The sequence below is a fragment of the Pelophylax lessonae genome (genome assembly GCF_965119305.1).
Source record: "Pelophylax lessonae genome assembly, chromosome: 5".
In the NCBI taxonomy this organism is placed as follows: domain Eukaryota; kingdom Metazoa; phylum Chordata; class Amphibia; order Anura; family Ranidae; genus Pelophylax; species Pelophylax lessonae.
The window spans coordinates 85,146,067-85,165,125 of record NC_138772.1 but is presented as its reverse complement, the minus strand read 5'-3'; the positions used below and the strand labels follow the sequence as shown (position 1 = coordinate 85,165,125).

At 43.8% G+C, this 19,059-nt stretch overlaps 1 pseudogene across 1 annotated transcript; it reads right to left on the bottom strand.

Annotated features, from left to right (window-relative positions):
- Window positions 1-1,406: 1,406 nt before the first annotated feature.
- LOC309556434 lies at window positions 1,407-10,428 on the bottom strand (annotated as a pseudogene). The gene is made up of 2 exons: window positions 10,404-10,428; window positions 1,407-2,773 (listed from the first exon to the last, which is right to left on the bottom strand). The product of its transcript is annotated as an uncharacterized misc_RNA (transcript).
- Window positions 10,429-19,059: the final 8,631 nt, after the last annotated feature.

Below are 19,059 nucleotides of genomic sequence, written 5' to 3'. Positions count from 1 at the left end.
AGGAAACAGGTATCCAACACACCTGGACATCAATGCGAGTGGACCAGGTATCCAACACAACTGGATATCACTGCAAGGGAGCCAGGTATCCAACACACCTGGACATCACTATGGGGGGACCAGGTATCCAACACACCTGGACATCATCTGGACTTCACTTCAGGGGGACCAGGTATCCAACACACCTAGACATCACTATAGGGGAACATCATTGCAGGGGGGACCAGGTATCCAACACACCTGGACGGCACTGCGGGGGGGACCAGGTATCCAACATACCTGTACATCACTGCAGGGGACCAGGTATCCAAAACACCTGTACATCACTGCGAGGGGACCAGGTATCCAACACACCTGGACATCACTGCGGGGGGACCAGGTATCCAACACACCTGAACATCACTGCGGGGGGACCAGGTATCCAACTCACCTGGATATCACTGCAGAGGAAACAGGTATCCAACACACCTGTACATCAATGCGAGTGGACCAGGTATCCAACACACCTGGATATCACTGCAAGGGAGCCAGGTATCCAACACACCTGGACATCACTATGGGGGGACCAGGTATCCAACACACCTGGACATCATCTGGACTTCACTTCAGGGGGACCAGGTATCCAACACACCTAGACATCACTATAGGGGAACATCATTGCAGGGGGGACCAGGTATCCAACACACCTGGACGGCACTGCGGGGGTGTTAGCTCAATTCTCGTCAGGAGGCAATCACGATGATATTACAGCCCTTCAGTTGCTAATCTCCCCCAATAGATAATGGATTCACCCTCCAACCAGCTGGGAGTTATGACGACACACAGCACTCAAACTTAGTGCAGTCACAACTAACTTTTATTGCATGTGAAGCTCATATTTAAAGCATATTTGTTGAGCAGAAAAGACTGCTCCAAACCAGTTTTACAGTTCATCAGTCGAATTACATATCAGACAGAACAATACATGAAAGGGCCTTTGCTTTTGCCATGCATCTGTATGTCAATCTAAGGCGTTCCCGAATCTGAATGTGTGTCCTATGACAGTCGCCCCGTCTGCATTTCGTTGTCATGTGTTAATGTAAGCAATTGTCAATTGTTTATGGGTTTGTCAGTAATCTCTTATGCAAAGTGTCTTGTAATCTAAATGCTAAATATCCAACTGTCAAGTGTTCAAATGAATGAATGGAGGGGTGGTTTAACATGTCGTCTAAATGCAAAATACAGCTGGCTAGTCTGGCTTGTTAAATCTATAATTGCAGGGGCCACATTTCATCGTAGAATGAGCCCTAACAAAATGTAATATGAAAGATAAGTTTTGTAAGGCACGTTGATACACTCTTTCAACCCAACCTTTGACCCCCAACCTTATACATAAGGGTGGGGTCACCTAGAGTCTGTGAATAGCACTATGTGCCCCCCCCCCCCGGGTATGTTGGCTGTGTTCTTGCTGTAAGTGTACATGTCCTACACATAGATATGATATTAGGGATGCATTGAGCACAACAGCACAACATAATGATACCCACAATCACCCCCACTAAGGTCATTAGTATCTTTTGGAAAAATGCAGTTCCAGGCAACCACCCAAAAAACCAGTCCCACCAATTGCTACTGATATCTTCCTTAATTTCCTTTGCTAATTCACTTAATGTTTTGATATGACTTTGTATGGATTTTTAATGGTCACTCAAATTGAAACAACACATACCCTCGAAAGAATCACATCCCATGTTGTGCTTCAGCAACAGATAATCAATGGTCAGCCTATTTTGTAATATTGCCTGTCTAGTGCCCTGGAGATCCATTAATAATTCAGCCAGAGCACTAGATGTGTGGTTGAGCCCTTTTGCAAGAGCACAGGCGACCTTACTCAGTTGTCTGTGATTTTCTGTAGCAAGGCCTGGGACTCCAACTAGGGATATGGCCAAAGAAATATATTCCGCTTCAGAGAGCAAATGTACTGCTGAGTCACAGTTTCTTGGGAGAGTGTACCCCAAAGATCTAGGGGACCGTGAGTGGGCAATTGATTGTTTTGGGGGTAGAATTACTGAGAGCCGTGAAAGAGTGCATGGACCCCCTGTTATATTTCCTGGGATATATGTCCAACTATGAGTCCCACATGATAGTAGCCATCCCTTAGGGAGCTGGACATTCTTGACATAGCTGGGTTGCATTATTGTATGAATGCATGTCATATTATTGGCAACTGACTTGCACAGACGAGATTCTAAACAGGTGACGTTATATTCTAGGGTGTATGTAGGCTGGCGACTTGGTTGTGTGCACATAGGGATATAGCTTCTATTGCAGGTCATGTTGTAACATACCTCAGCGGAGGTTACATATCCTGTATCTACCTCTACCATTGTCTCTGTGAGTGAATATGAGGATCTGTCACTACGATAAGCATATAGATTTGGATGAGTGTATACATCAGTGTCTTCTATACTTGAGTCAGCCCACACCCCACTATAATAGACTTTTAAAACATTAACTGGGGTAGGAACAGCTAGCAGGCAGGTAGAGAACAAGTCATTAGAATTGTAGTGATCAGAAAGGCAAAAGTCAGAAGAGTTCAGTATGTTGGCAGCAATAAACATCCATATGTTGTCCTTTGTGTCCAATAAGCTTGATTTTAACTGTAAAGTGGAGACATGAATGTCTCGTGTCTCTCTCCTTTCCTGGGGTGAGGAAGGGCAAAATGAGGAGAGGTTCTCCGGGTGGTGAGCACATGTTGCCAGTAACCAGACAGTGGCTACTAGTGTTGAGCTTGCTGTAAACAGTACCACTGCTGCAAAAATGGGAAGTTTTACAGGAGTAGGGGGTGTCCGTTGGCATTGTACCAATGCGTCTGTCTGGATCCAACTGGAATTCGTCTGGTGCGCGTCACAATCTCCGGTCCGTTGTCGTGGGGTCCAGGGGTGGGGCTTCCGTCTGTCTGGATCCAACTGGAATTCGTCTGGTGCGCGTCACAATCTCCGGTCCGTCGTCGTGGGGTCCAGGGGTGGGGCTTCCGTCTGTCGCGGTGCGTGGATCCAAACCGGGGAGTCGTCTGTCAGTACCGCTGTTCTGGTCACTGCTTGAACCGTTGCAGGAGGTCCGTAGGGTCAGTCTAGCGACTTCAACTTATGAAGGGGCCTTCACCAGGATTCTGTCACCAGGCTTGAATGGGTGGGTTGGTGCACCTGTTGGCAAAGGAAACGAGAGCGAGAGATCACCATAATCACTGTTTAATTTTTCAATTAATTAATTCTGCCACATTTTCCTCTTGCAAAATCTCTAGATATGAGAATAAATGGACTCATGGGGTTGAGACAGGTCTGAAATCATTCTGACTTTAGCAAGAATAGCAGGTAAGTACAGAGACAAAAATACAAGTTTTACAAGAATGGCAGGAGTATTTTGCGCCACTGGGCTTCTGGCCTATAGACAGGCAGCAAAAATAAATGCTAGTGAAACTACTCGCAGCACTGAGGTTTAGGGCCTACAGGAAGGCAGGTAACAGGAAGGATACTTAATGGCACTGTTTTGGGAGAACACAGCACGTCTACACATGCAACAATGGTGAGGGCCCTTGGAGGGGTTGAACTGCCTTGTATTCCTCCAAAGGTGGAGATGGGTTAAATTGCAGTCCTCTGACTCACCCAAGTAGGAAGCTACCTAGAACTGAGTATCCCTTGCATGGCTAAGATGCTGTGATCACTGAACAACAAGGAGTGAAATTCAAGCTGTCTTGTGTACATGGACACATAGAGACACACAAAACAGCTAGAAGTCAGTACTCATGCAAACATAAATTTATAAGAGATTGCACAATTGCTTGGTGACACCTGAACAGGAAATTGAAACCAAATGGCCTTGGAGACACAAAATCTGACTTCAAGAACCATTCATATGCAAAACCTAGGCAATGAGTTACTTTTTGGATGAAAAGAGATCAACTAATTGAATTCACCGCAGGAGGTTACCTTTAAAATTTTATCAAAGTAGTAACGCTGGCATAAATTCATTTTAATGCTTAGCATACTATCAACAAGCCAACCACTTCCATCCTATTTTTTTTTTTTGAATGACAGCTTTCTATTCTACTATTTAACAATACAGATTTCACATACTGCACATCTGATAACGTGCTGTGACATATAAATGACAATCAGCTCACTAGTTTCCAGAGTTACATATGGTATATGTACACAAATCTGTAAAATTTCATTTGTATCCAAGATCATAATATAAGAGTAGTACTACAGTATCTGCCGGAGCACATTATCCCATACCAATAATCTTGTCAAGAGAAAAGGTAGTAAAAGCATAAGTGCATAAATTCAAAAATTAGTGTCTAGCACCAGAATACAAAAGTATGTACCAATATACCAAAGGAAAACTCTAAAAAAAGACCAGAGATGCTTAATTATCTAAAGCATAGCACCTCATTTATGCCAGAGCTCATATTTGTCAAATTTAGAACACATCAAATATCTGACACCCAATAAATAGAAACTTTCTAACACCCATAAAAACAGTCTAATCTATCAGAAAAAAAATCAATTTGGAAACAATACTCCCATGAGGTTGGTTGTTGTTGAAGGCTGTGCTTGGTCGTTCTGAAAATCTCAAATTTCACTTATCAAATATATATTTCCTTGCTTCTAAAAGCTGCCATGACAAGTGTAGTACGGATTTGTTACCTTTCCCGTGGCAAAATCACATCACTTTAAAACATAAACACAAAACAAATTATTATGCAACCAACATTCATTCAATGTTATGAAATGCTTTGCTTGATACAGCACCTATAGGAACAGTGTTAAAACAAACACAACATAACGATTCATGGATCTAAGGTTGCCCATACACGATACAATTTTCATACAATCTTCCTAAACTTAAATTTCATCATTTTCTCGGAATTCTCCTTACCTTGAAAATTTCCCATTATCTTAAGCTCAGAATACAAAGTGAGATCAGCTGAGTTTGAAGGTTTATATATCTATGGGTAGTGACATCAGTGTTTATACTTTATTGGAAAAACCTAGTTTCCCAATTTATGTGGTTTCCTGCGTCTAAATAATCAGATTTATACATATCCAACTCATGGTCTGCTGATTAACTATCCTTGGTGGGCAAGACTATACCTTCAAGCTCAGCTTAATATCACATACAATCTCCACATACATCTATACAATGGCATGCAATCTTATATAACGACTAAATACACTTAAGTGTCTGTACAAATATATACAAGGTTTTGGAGGGGGAATTCACCATCACACACAGTACTGCTTTGTAACCGGGTTCCAGACCCCATTTTATCTTTGGCGCTCCAAGCGCTGGAGTATCAAACCCCATCTTTGGGAATTTCAGATTCCCGGGAGTTGCTAAAATTAGCGGTTAACTGGGTACCGTTTATCTGCTCTGACAGTATAGGGTAGTAATAATAATAATAAAAATATAATCACTTACCCCATACTGTGTTTCCGGCAGATCCCACTTCTGACACCAAAACTGTTAGCTCAATTCTCGTCAGGAGGCAATCACGATGATATTACAGCCCTTCAGTTGCTAACCTCCCCCAATAGATAATGGATTCACCCTCCAACCAGCTGGGAGTTATGACGACACACAGCACTCAAACTTAGTGCAGTCACAACTAACTTTTATTGCATGTGAAGCTCATATTTAAAGCATATTTGTTGAGCAGAAAAGACTGCTCCAAACCGGTTTTACAGTTCATCAGTCGAATTACATATCAGACAGAACAATACATGAAAGGGCCTTTGCTTTTGCCATGCATCTGTATGTCAATCTAAGGCGTTCCCGAATCTGAATGTGTGTCCTATGACAGTCGCCCCTTCTGCATTTCATTGTCATGTGTTAATGTAAGCAATTGTCAATTGTTTATGGGTTTGTCAGTAATCTCTTATGCAAAGTGTCTTGTAATCTAAATGCTAAATATCCAACTGTCAAGTGTTCAAATGAATAAATGGAGGGGTGGTTTAACATGTCGTCTAAATGCAAAATACAGCTGGCTAGTCTGGCTTGTTAAATCTATAATTGCAGGGGCCACATTTCATCGTAGAATGAGCCCTAACAAAATGTAATATGAAAGATAAGTTTTGTAAGGCACGTTGATACACTCTTTCAGGGGGGGACCAGGTATCCAACATACCTGGACATCACTGCAGGGGACCAGGTATCCAACACACCTGGACATCACTGCGGGGGAACCAGGTATCCAACACACCTAAACATCACTGCTGGGAGACCAGGTATCCAACACACCTGAGTATCACTGCAGGTGGGACCAAGTATCCAACACACGTGGACATCACTGTGAGGGGACCAGGTATCCAACACACCTGGACATCACTGCAAGGGGACCAGGTATCCAACACACCTGGACATCGCTGCAGGGGGACCAGGTATCACCTGGACATCACTGCAGGGGGACCAGGTATCCAACACACCTAAACATCACTACAGGGGGAACTTAACTGCATCTGGACATCAATGCGGGACCAGGTATCCAACACACCTAGACATAATTTCGGAGGGGACCAGGTATCCAACACACCTGAACATCATTGGGTGGGGACCAGGTATCCAACACACCTTAACATCACTGTGGGGGGGGGGGCAGATATCCAACACACCTGGACATCACTTTGAGGGGACCATGTATCCAACACACTTGGACATCACTGCAGGGGACCAGGTATCCAACACACCTGGACATCACTGCGAGGGGACCAGGTATTCAACACTCCTGGGCATCACTGTGAGGGGACTAGGTATCCAACACACCTGGACATCAATGCAGTTGGACCAGGTATACAACACACCTGGACATCAGTGCAGGGGGAAAAGCTATCCAACACACCTGGACATCACTGCGGATGAAAGCGCTGACTGGAGTGTTCTGGCGGGGTCCGTCCCCCTGTCAGACCAAAATAGCTCATCAGGGGAGATTGCTGTACTAACAATGAATTATTAGTACAGCAGCTCGGATCTGAGCTGTCAGGTTTTTTTCCGGTTGAACGAAAAAAAAACTAGTAGTGTGTACTAAGCTTTAGTGGCTAGGTACAGTAGCATCCTCTTGCAGTCCTTGTGTGGGTAGAGCCACTCACCCTGCACGTGTGGGTACCTTTCGCATGGAGCACACTCATCAATGCCTGGGACCAGGTGGGGTCTGCCACCATGTGAAAAAACTAACATTAAAGGATAAGTTAACAGATAAGTTAACATTTAAAAACAAATAATAAATGCACATTTTTTACAGTTAAAAAAATGTGCATTTACTTTTTTTTTCTTTTTTGGAGCTTGGAAAGCATTGCACTAGTGATCATCAGCAGATCGTGGGTGCCATGCAGATCTCCTGCACACTGTGTGCCTGTAAACTGTCTGCCTGTACATTGTATACTGTACATCGTACAGGCCGTTTCACAGGAAGAATCAATGAACTACCAGAGCACTCAACAGCCACAAAACTCTGAATGAATGAATGACACTCTTTTCAAAAAGTGACAGCTGGTCGCTTCTCCCTGTACTGCTGTCACAGCAAAAGCTTGGATTGCCAAGCCGCTGCAGGAGTGGGAACATGTTACATGTTCCATACTAAAAATTAGTGAAACATGTAACATGCTCTCAAAGCTGAACTTATCCTATAAGGCAGTTCCCCGACTTAGACATGAGCCTTCACTGTGTGCAGTAAATATCATACAGAGTTCCTCTGAAGAGTCTTGGATTATACACCCTAACTTGCGTCTTGCATTAGGAGGGACGTGCTGAGCCTACGTCCCCTCCTTCAATCCAGTGTACTTCTGTTACTGCACTCCCAGTAACAGAATGGGGTCCCGCCGTGCACCTTGCTTAGACCTCATGACCTAGTGAGCAGGCCGTAAATCTTCATAACGTGGGTTTGGATCCAGTTGCTAGGGATTGAGCTAGACATTGGCCCGCTTGCTACTGGAGAAACTGTCACCTTAACCAGGTGCCACACCTAACAAATGAGCTTTACTTAACTCTGGTTCCTTTTCAAAATCCAGCTAGTTTGCATAAAAGTAGATCACATCTTTCTGCATAGAGGGCCTGGCTACCAGTACTCCGAGTCTCTGCATGGCTTCTCTACCAATCGATCACCCTAAAATATATTTCACAGGCCCCAAATGGGGCCCACAGAGGAAAATAAACATATGGTAATCTCATCACCACAGCCAGAAGTCCTCCATGACTTTCTCTTCCCATGCATCACTCTCCCCCTACCTAAAGTTCTTCACCTACTTTATGTGTTCTAGTCAGGGAGAGAAAGTCTAGCCTACTATGTTGGAGACTACCCTAAAACAGACATTAACCCCATTACAAGTTTACCTGTGTGCTGAATCTTTTTTCTTTGTTCATTACCAAAGTTGGGGTGAGGAGGAGACCAGTAAGTAAAAGTGAAACTGCAACAGAGAAGAATCAGGATCTTCTTCTCTGGCGAGCATGACTTTGCTGTATGGCATAGCTGTAGCTCAGAACTTCATGGATAGAAATATAAATCCTTTTGGCAGGTAAAACAACTCTCATGTACAGTGTGCATTTTATCTGTTATTTGTGTATTTAGCTGTTTGCCTTGAGTCTATCTTTAACCACTTAAGCCCCGGAAGATTTTACCCCCTTCCTGACCAGGCCCTATTTTGCGATTCGGCACTGCGTGACTTTAACGGACAATTGCACGGTCGTGCAACGCTGTACCTAAACTAATTTGATGTCCTTTTTTCCCACAAACAGAGCTTTCTTTTGGTGGTATTTGATCACCTGTGCGATTTTTTGATCATGCGCTATAAACAAAAAAAGAGCGACAATTTTGCAAAAATAACAATATTTTTCACATTTTATTATATGAAATTCCCCAAAAAAAATTAAAAAATCAAAATTTTTTAACATTTTTGGCCAATTTGTTTTCTGCTACATATGTTTGGTAAAAAAAATCGCAATAAGCTTATTTTGATTGGTATGCGCAAAAGTTATTGTGTTTACTAACTAAGGGAAAGATTTTTGTCATTTTTGTTGGTTTTTTTTTTTTAACGAGTAATGGCGGCTATCTGCGATTTTTTTTGCGGGACTGCGACATTGCGGCAGACAGATCAGACCCTTGACTGACATTTTTGACACTTTTGGGGGTACCAGTGACATTACTACAGTAATCAGTGCTATACATATGCACTGTTACTGTAAAAATGACACTGGCAGGGAAGGGGTTAACTTTATTAGTGATCCAGGGGTTAAGTGTGTCCCTAGGGGCGTGCTTCTTACTGTGCAGGGATGTGGCTTTTCATGTAACAGCAGAGATCTACGATCCTACATAGCAGGACCGTATGATCTCTGCTGTTACACAAAGGAGAATGATAGGCGGCTTTGTTTACATTAGCCGCCTGCCTTTCTCCCTCTGTAACTGACGATCGCAAGTGACCACTCGCGCGGAGATGTCCGTGAACGAGCGGGGGCGGGAGCGCGCCTCCGGCGGAGCACGCTCACCCCCTATTGGCTCACAGGCGAGTGACGTACCCATACGTCACTTTGCCTGCATGGGGCTGACCACCGCAGTGTATGTACTTGCGGCGGTCGGCAAGTGGTTAATATTTAGTGTCTTATCATCTTAATATTTAATTACCTGTTACCATAAGATCAGGGTGAGGTCATTACTGAGGGGAGCAGCAGAGACATCAATGTGGCCAATTTAGATCCACACCCAGTACAAGTGACTTAAGGTAGTTTGCTGTAATCCTCCGTTATGGAAGTGTCTCTTGATAGAATTTTTTGTGGCGCAACATTTAAAGGGATTGAATATAGTCTTTTTTAATTATTTTTTAGACATAGCGGTACATGTGCAAGGGATCAGCTGGCTGTAAGGAGTATTTTACAATTGTGTGTTAATTTATTGAAAATTTTTGAAAAAAAAACATATGTAAATGTGGGCAGACACACATTATATGATAAGTACGGTGTTGTTTTCAATGGAAGATACTTTCTCATATGCTTTTCCTTTAATATCCATAGACAACATCAGGTTTCTATGTAGAGCACACTGTGCTCCACATTCAAACCGAAGAGGCAGACTACACACAAATTACTTTTCAGTCATCCAGATTGTTTTATTGGGCAAGCAGGTAGATGCCACCATGGTTAGGTACTGTTGAGGATGAAATGCATTTCTGGTGTGGCCTGGTGTAAAAGGCTTTTTCAGTGTGTGCAGTCATCTACCTGCTTGCCTGATAAAACTATTTGGATACTTAAATCGTCAATGGTGTCTGTCTGTCTGTTTGGTTTGAATGCTAAATGGAGCATGGGCAAGCTCTTGGGATTCAGCACTGGTTCATGGGATTGAAGGAAGTAGGGGTGGCTTTGGCAGCAATGGAACATACCTGCTATCATCCAACAGTGTTCCATGTTGCAACTAGAGGAAAGGTCAAGCACTAATTTCTTAAGTTGCTCCTTGCATGTCAAATTGTACTACCAAACCAGTCCTTCCATGGACTTTTTCTAACATTAAAGTGCTTCAAGTCTACGGCACGCCATACAGCTGCCAAACAGCCATGTGAAAAGTTCAATCCACGCACTCTTGGACCAGAATGTTATGACTTAAAAGTTTAAACCATGATTCCAAGTGACTCATTTTCTCAATGGAAATAAAAACTGAAAAACACATGTAAAGCCCTTTATTTTAATAAGTCTTAGTGATTGTTATTAGGAAAAGCATGGGTGGGAACCTGAGGACTATTTCAAAAAGTGAATTACTTTTTGCAGCTGCATGGATACACACCTTCTCAAACAGAGAAAAAGTTACAAGTATCTGATATCATTAGGGGGGGTGTTAAATACCAGCGAACATCTTGTGTATTATTTTCCATCTGCTGTTTTTACTTCTAATCTATAAATTTGGATATTACATGGCTCAAAACTAACCCAACAGTCTTTGGCTGCCAGGATTGTGACACCTTCCTCGTCCTCTGTTTCAGCATGTAAGTTGTACCTGTCACTCATATACCTTAGATCAGGGTCCCCCAACCCTCTAAACAAAGGGCCAGTTTACTGTCCTTCATGCTTTGGGGACCAGACTGTGGCCAGTGGGAGTGGAAAATGCCCCAGTGTCAGTGGCAGTAAACAATGTCCCATCATTGGTTTTAGTGGGAGGAATAGTGCCCTATTAATGGTGTCAGTAGGAGCTATTGTGCCCCATCATTAGTGTCAGTGGAAGGAAAGGCACCCCATCTATGGTAACAGTTGGAGGAATAGTGCTCCAAGGGCCAGATAAAGGCAAGAAAAGGGTTGTATCTAGTCCCTGGGCCACAGTTTGGAGACCACTGCTTTAGTGGATTATATGATGTCATGATTACCATTGCGATACGTGTTGAAGGAAAGAGACACAACTTTTTGGAACATTTCTATCATAAGAGAATAGTATTTTATGAGTAAGTAATGTTGCAAGGATTTATTGGATTGTTGACATTTGGGAAACAAAGATTATTGTTAGCGCCGGTTCACACTGCAGCGACGCTACTTCGCACCGCGACCTCCGAGGTCGCGGTGCGAGCAGCGCGCCGCTACCTCGGAGCGGCCGCCACGGACTTCATAACATTGAAGTCTATGGCGGTCGCCTCCGGGTCGCCCCAAAGAAGCTCCGGACCCTTTTTCTAGGTCGGAGCGACTTGTGTCGCTCCTATTAGAACGGGTCCGCAGCTTCCCTATGGGAGGCGACCTGCGGCGACCTGTGAGGCGACCAGGTCGCCTCACAGGTCGCCCTAGTGTGAACCGGCACTTAGGCCTTTGAAAGGTTTATGATGAATGAGGACTAATTAATGCACTATAATTAAAGCATTTATATGTGTTTAGATGAGAATAAATTGGAATTGTCATTAGCTCCTGATTTATTCATAGAGTGTAAATGTGATGCAATATGGCTACCTGGAGGAGTTCTGTACACAGACTGTGTACTGACCACCTCCCAGAAACATAATTTCCTGCTTGTGTGATTGGCTCATTAATTTTACCAGAAGTCTGCCTAAGATACAAGTCAGATTCCAGGCATCCCCTGCAACAAAAATGTCATTGTTGGTGAGATACTCATAGGAACACATCTAAAGGGATACAGGCCCAGCAGATTGCCTTATTAGTGCTCTGCAGCTGCACAGCTGATTGATAATTATGAAACCACTCCCATCAGACCCACTCAGCATAGAGGCACAAACAGGGATTTCTTCAGAATAATAAAAGTTAGGAATCTGCAACGCAGGTTGTTATAATCCTTGCAATGTGCATTTAATGTGCATTTAAATTGCATCTGACAAAAGTGGAGTTATGCTTTAATTGTTGTCCATACTGTTGTCACTACACGGTGCTTTTTAAAGTTTTTTTTAATTTTTGCCCTGAGAGCTGTACCCTCAAAATGGTCTTGAGATCACAGCTGCATTCTCTCAGAAATAAAATAGATTGTCTATCCTTCTCTCTTTATAAACCAAAAATTGAACAATCAATTGAGCAGACAGACTCTATAACAGTCCGGGCTGGAGTTTTTATTACTGTATTATTACTGTATTCACATAACGGAGGTCCAGCTCTGGACACTCTCCATACTGCTGGTATGTTATATAACACTTCTATTTAGTTGGCGACATACTCTGAATGAACAGAATAAACAGGATTTGCTCATAACAGATGGCTAAATAACGTGACAGAAACTGGCACAACATTAACATAGCTGCTGGCTCACTGATTTCCACAGAAAACAGAAAGGTACCTCACTTTTTCCCAAATAAGTTTGATGCTTTTGGTCGACCCATAAGAGAACGTGTGAACGTACTTGATTTCTGTGGTCCAGAAGCTGGAAACAAGCCTGAACGCTAGCTGTGACAGAGGAAGAATTCATTTTTATTACCAAAGGCAAGGAATAAGCAAAAAAGTATTACTACTATTACTTTTGTATCTTTTGGACTTAAAGGCCATTTTTGGGCAAAATTTACAGCCCAACCCACCACCCTACCACCCATTTATAATTTATTTTTAAAAGAAAAAAACCCCTTGTAAACCTTTTTTGTACTGAAACCGCTTCTGGGTATGAAGACTGGTGATCTAGCTCTGAAGTCTGGGCCCGCTACCAACTGGTCTCATTGCAGCACCTCATTACAATGTCATTAATCCAGTCTTCTGGAGCCTGTGAGCACCAGGTCGCTGGAAAGTCAGTGGGAGGCTTCCATCTTACCCGAGTGGCACATCTGTGATATAGCACATATAAATAGCACAGACAAATTCGATATGTGCATTGCAGTATGCTGCATTTTGAAAAATAGCACAGGACCTATTATTTCATGAGTTGAGGTGCATTTACCGCCCATTTCGAATAAAAAGGCCGCCAAAGTCAACAGGGCTTCAATGCACTAAAAACATGTGTTGAAGCACACTGTGATTATTATTATTCAGGATTTCTATACAATACAGTTACAATACAATAAAATACAAGAGGATTAAAAGGGCCCTGCTCAGAAGAGCTTACAATCTAATGGGGTGGGGCAGGTGTTACAAGAGGTTGTAAAAGTAGGGAATGAGCTGATGGAAGATTAGTTGGCGGTATGATAGGCTTCCTTGAAGAGATGAGTTTTCAGGGATCGCCTGAAAGCAGCTAGAGTAGGAGATAGCCGTGCAGGTTGAGGTAGAGCATTCCAGAGGATGGGAGAGGACCTAGAGAAATCCTGGAGACGAGCATGGGAGGAGAAGACAAGGGAGCTTGAGAGTAGGAGGTCTTGAGAGGAGCGGAGAGGACGGTTTGGGTCCCTTGAGAGGTGACCCTACTGCCAAATACAAAAAGGAACTGATTGCCCTGGTGAAAGGTGGGTTTGATAGGAAGCTTCTCACTAAAAAGGAGAAAGCCTTCCTAGTGCCCTCTGCCCCCAGGGTACCTGTTATGTATTTTTTGCCCAAAATACATAAAGATCCTATTTGCCCACCCGGGAGACCTATAGTTAGCGGTATTGATTCCGTTACTTCCCGGGTGGGCAAATATATTGATCATTTCCTACAGCCTGTTGTGGTGAAAATGCCCTCATATTTACGAGACTCCATGCAGGTGATCAATGAGTTGGGCAATATCACCTGGCAGGACAATTACATTTTGGTAACAGCGGATGTTTCATTCCTGTATACCATAATTTCACACCAACACGGCAGAGAGGCAGTGTCACACTATCTGAGGTCAGAAAGTTTGTTGAGTTTCCAGAGGGATTACATTATTTCCCTTCTGGACTATGCAATGTCCCGAAATTACTTTTGGTATAATGGCATTTACTACCTGCAGAACAGGGGTGTGGCCATGGGCGCGAAATTCGCGCCCAGTATGGCCAACCTGTTCATGGCCAAATGGGAAGAGGATGTCGTCTGGGGTGTACCTAGGCCGGAGCTTGTGCTCTGGCGTCGGTACATCGACGACATCCTCTTCCTATGGGACGGCACGGGTGATTCCCTGATTGAGTTCATGGAAACCCTAAATAACAACAACAGAGGCATCAGTCTGACTTATGAGTCGAGCGTCAGTGAGATTCACTTCCTGGATCTAAGAATCCGTATAGAGGAAGGCCAGATCGTTACCTCAACTTTCTTTAAGCCGACTGACAGGAACGGGTTCATAGACACCACGAGTTGTCATCACAAGGCGTGGTTGGAGTCCGTTCCTGTCAGTCAGTTTTTACGCCTGAAGCGCAACTGTTCGCGTCAGGAAGATTTCTTGCAGGAAGCCTCAGTTCTCAAAGAAAGATTCCGTGAGAAGGGGTACGATGAATCTCTTTTGAATCAGGCCCTGTTAAAGGCTGATTCGAGAGCAAGAGAGGACCTTCTTCAGCCTAAACAGAGGGATTTAAAACGTCCTTTTGATTTTGCATTCCTCTCCTCGTACTCCACTCGGCATTTTTCAGTTAAGACCATTCTTCGGCGCCATTGGCACATTTTGAGGAATGATTCAGTGCTGGGCCCCCTTCTACCTCCCCAGCCTCAGGTTATCTATAGGGGTGTCCCTCCTTTAAGGTTGCAGATTGCCCCCAACATTAGGGATCCCCCTAAAAAAGTCTTTTTTTCAGCAAATGGGAGGCTTTTATAAATGTAGGAGGTGCACTATCTGCCACCTTAATGTGGAGAAAAAGAGACGTGTGAATACCTTTAAATCTGGTTCCACCGGACAGGATTTTAAAATTAAACAATTTATATCCTGCACCACCAGGTACGTTGTTTACTTGGTGAGATGTCCTTGCGGCCTAGACTATGTTGGCCGCACTATCCGAGAGCTTCATGTGAGGCTCAAGGAGCATGTGGCCAACATAGTCAAAGGCTTTCCCAAACATAGCCTTTCTAGGCATTATGCTGAGTGCCACAATAAGGATCCCAGTGGCACCCTATTTTTGGGCATCGACAAATTTTCAGGACATTGGAGGGGAAGCAATTTAACAAGAGGGGTTTTCAAGCTCGAAACGAGCTGGATCTATAGACTTAAATCTTATACCCCCGTGGGTCTCAACATTGAATGGGATTTAAATGCCCATATCAATAATTCCTAGATTGGCCTTTTTCCCCTTTTTTTCACCTTCTTTTTCACCTTGGTTTGCTGTGCTATTATTGACATTTTTATGTATAATAGTATAAATGATTTTTAAATACACTAATTCATTTTATTGTGTAGCATTTTAATCTTTGTTGTTTGTCATATATTGATGTATTTTTATTTGATTATTTTTGTATATTTTTGTGCTTTTTTGAGACCTCCCTGTGCTTGGGCTGCTCTGTGCTTGGGGCACCACTAGATGGCGCTGTCTTCCCTGGAATCACGGCTTGACATATGTGATCTCTATATGCCTTTCGGTATATGGAGTATTGCCCTTTTTTTGGTTCATTCCATGCATCGGGTTTTGATTTTGTGAAGGTAGCGGAGATTTAGCATGATGAGTTTTTTTCGGAGGGTTTTTTCCCTTCCTCTTCTCATTGTGTTGTTCTTCCTCTCCTTCCTTATCCGGTCTGAGCAGTGGTTCCGGACGTGTGGAGCGCATACCTCACTTCCGGCTGCTCAGTTCCGGTGGGCGGCTCTCTCCTCCGCTTTAGAAGGCATTGGTGCACCCTGTAGCCACACCCCATGACGACGTCCAATCGGACGAAACGTACGTCGGGTGGCGTGCTGGGTAGCGCGTGCCGCAATCCTTGGAGGAGACAGGACGCCATCGTTTTGGTGGTCCACGGACAGGACGCCCTTAAGACATCTGGGAGGTCTCCATGCCCAATTACTACATGCGAGATTTATCATGATTTTTGGGAGTACCATACATTTTTCTTAGAATAAAGCATTTTTAAACAGTCTACGCTATGAGATGTTCCTTCTCTCCCTGCATATTGCATTTTATCGTGAGCATATCAGGAATATACTGGAGAAGCCTTCACCCACTACTGGTTATGCGCAATTTTTGATCTCTGTCACGGGGATCAACAACTTCTGGTAAGAAGTAAGAACTATTGGTGTTGGAGTGCTGTCTGGTGGCGGTTTTCTGCTTGAGAAGTCACTTTTTGAATGTGGAGACGGACACATATGGACTGTCATCTTATTGCTTTATTCACATCTTTAAGTGGGACTGTCATGACCAAGGGTTTCTAGCAGTTTTGCTTTTATCCTTTTTAATCTGCTACAATTCGGATTAGTGTGGCTGCTGGACCCATATTTGCTGTTTTTACAGTTATTTTACCTTAGCGCAGCAATCTTTGTATTTTTTTTAATGGGGAGGAGGAGGTAGAGTTGTGGGTAACACTGAAGGAGCGCTGCGATAGGTAGGAGGAGAACCAAGATAGAGCAGAATCTTGGAGGCCAAGGGAACAGAGTTTATTCAGAAGGAGCGGGTGGTCAACAGTGTCAAAGGCTGGAAAGAGGTCAAGTAATAAGAGTATGGAGTAGTGGCCATTGGTTTTGGCAGTTAGTAGATCATTGGTGAGTTTTAGTAAGGCAGTTTCTGTGGAGTGCTGTGAGCGAAAGCCAGACTGTAAGGGATCAAGAAGGTTATTTTCTCTGAGGTAGGAGCTAAGACGGTTGTAGACTAAGCGTTCTAGAAGTTTAGAAGTGAATGGGAGCAGTGAAATGGGTCTTAAGTTGTTCAGGTTGGTGGGGTCCAGTGAGGGCTTTTTAAGTATGGGAGTGATCTGCGCATGTTTTAGAGGGGAGGGGAAGGTGCCACTAGAGAGGGAGAGATTGAAGATGTGAGTAAGGGAGCATAGGATAGAGTAAGAGGGTGTCTGTAATAATTGTGAGGGAACAGGATGCAGGGAACAGGTGGCTAGGCGGGCATCTGAGAAAATGTTTTTAACCTCTTCAATAGTAGCCAGTTCAAAGGAGGAGAGTGTTGACTGTACTGTTAATCAAGGTATGTTGAGTGGGGAAGATGTGCGCACAGTGGCGGCGTCCTCACATATGGCATCAACCTTGTCTTTGAAGTGATTGGCAATCTCTTGGGCAGTGATTGAGTTAGTGAGTAGAGGGGGTGGGGGACGAAGCAGAGAGTTAAAAGTTGAGAAGAGCAGACGGGGACTGGATGACAGGGTAGTAATAAGAGAGACAAAGTAGGCTTGTTTGGCAGCATGGAGGCATGAATTGTATGTTTGGAGGGAAGATTTATATAGGGTGAAGTTCTGCAGGCATTTAGTTTTACGCCACCGTCATTCAAGAGCACCGCAGTGTCTCTTGAGATTTCTACTCTTGTCAGTATGCCAGGGTTGCAATGGTCGGGGCTTGATTCTGCGTGTAGTTAGAGGAGCCAGTGCATCTAGTGATGATGAGAGTGAGCTGTTGTAAACAGAGGTGGCCAGGTCAGGACAGGACAGGGGAGAGATTATGTCATGTAGGTGGTCAGTAGCAGAATAGAGGAGAGAGGGGTTAAAGGGATGAAGGTTCCTACAAGTAATTGTTTGCTGCTTTGGGGGATGGGTGATTTGAGGCAAGGATACAGTGAAACTGATGAGGTTGTGATCAGAGAGAGGAAAGGGGGTATTGGTGAGGTTGTCGGCAGAGCAGAGATGGGAGAATATAAGGTCAAGGGTATTACCATTGGAGTGAGTGGAAGTGTGTGTCCATTGGGTTAGGTCAAAAGAGAAGGTTAAGTTGAGAAGTTGAGTTGTAGCTGGGCTGTTAACATTGACAGGGATGTTGAAGTCACCAAGAATGATAGTGGGTAATTCAGAGGAGAGAAAGTAGGGTAGCCAGGCAGCAAAGTCATCAAAAAAGCGTGATGTTGGTCCAGAGGGGCGATAAATTGCTGCAATCCTTAGAGAAATGGGAGAAAACAGACAAATACAGTGCATCTCAAAAGAAGAGAGTGACAGAGAGGGAAGGTTTGGAAGGACTTTGTAGGTGCTTTGCGGGGATAAAAGGAATCCAACTCCACCACCTTTCTGTCCGTTGGGTCTGGGGGAGTGAGACCAGTGGAGGCAACCATAGGAGAGGGCAGCACGAGAAGCAGAGTCAAAATTTTGAAGCCAGGTTTCAGTTATGGTGAGGATGTTAAAGCTATGAGAGATAAAAAGGTCATGCACAGATGTGAGCTTGTTACAGATGGAGTGAGCATTCCAAAGGGCACATGAGATTGAGGGGCTGTTTTTAGGAAGCAGGGGGACAGAAATTAAACTGAGTAGATTGCGGCTGTTGTCAGAGGAGGAGGGGTGTCGGATATGTGGTTTGCAGTAAGAAAATGGAGGGCCAGGATTTGGGGAAATGTCCCCTGAGGCTAGAAGAAGAAGGAGGGTGAGAAAGGCAAGATGGGAGTGGGATGTGTATGAGCGCACATGTCTAATTGCCCTGGTGTTTAGGTTAACATGTGGGCTCAGTAACTTAAGGAGGTAATGGGTACAGTGGTAGGGAGAGGGTAGGAGTGAGGGTGCTATGTGTATGCTGTGGGGTGGAGAAGAGGGGTAGTGTAAGGATATTTTGAAGATAGAAGACACCGATATGAGAAAGAAGAGTAGAAGGAGCATGTTTATGGATAGAAAGTGGGAATCTGACTTCAAATAGATTAA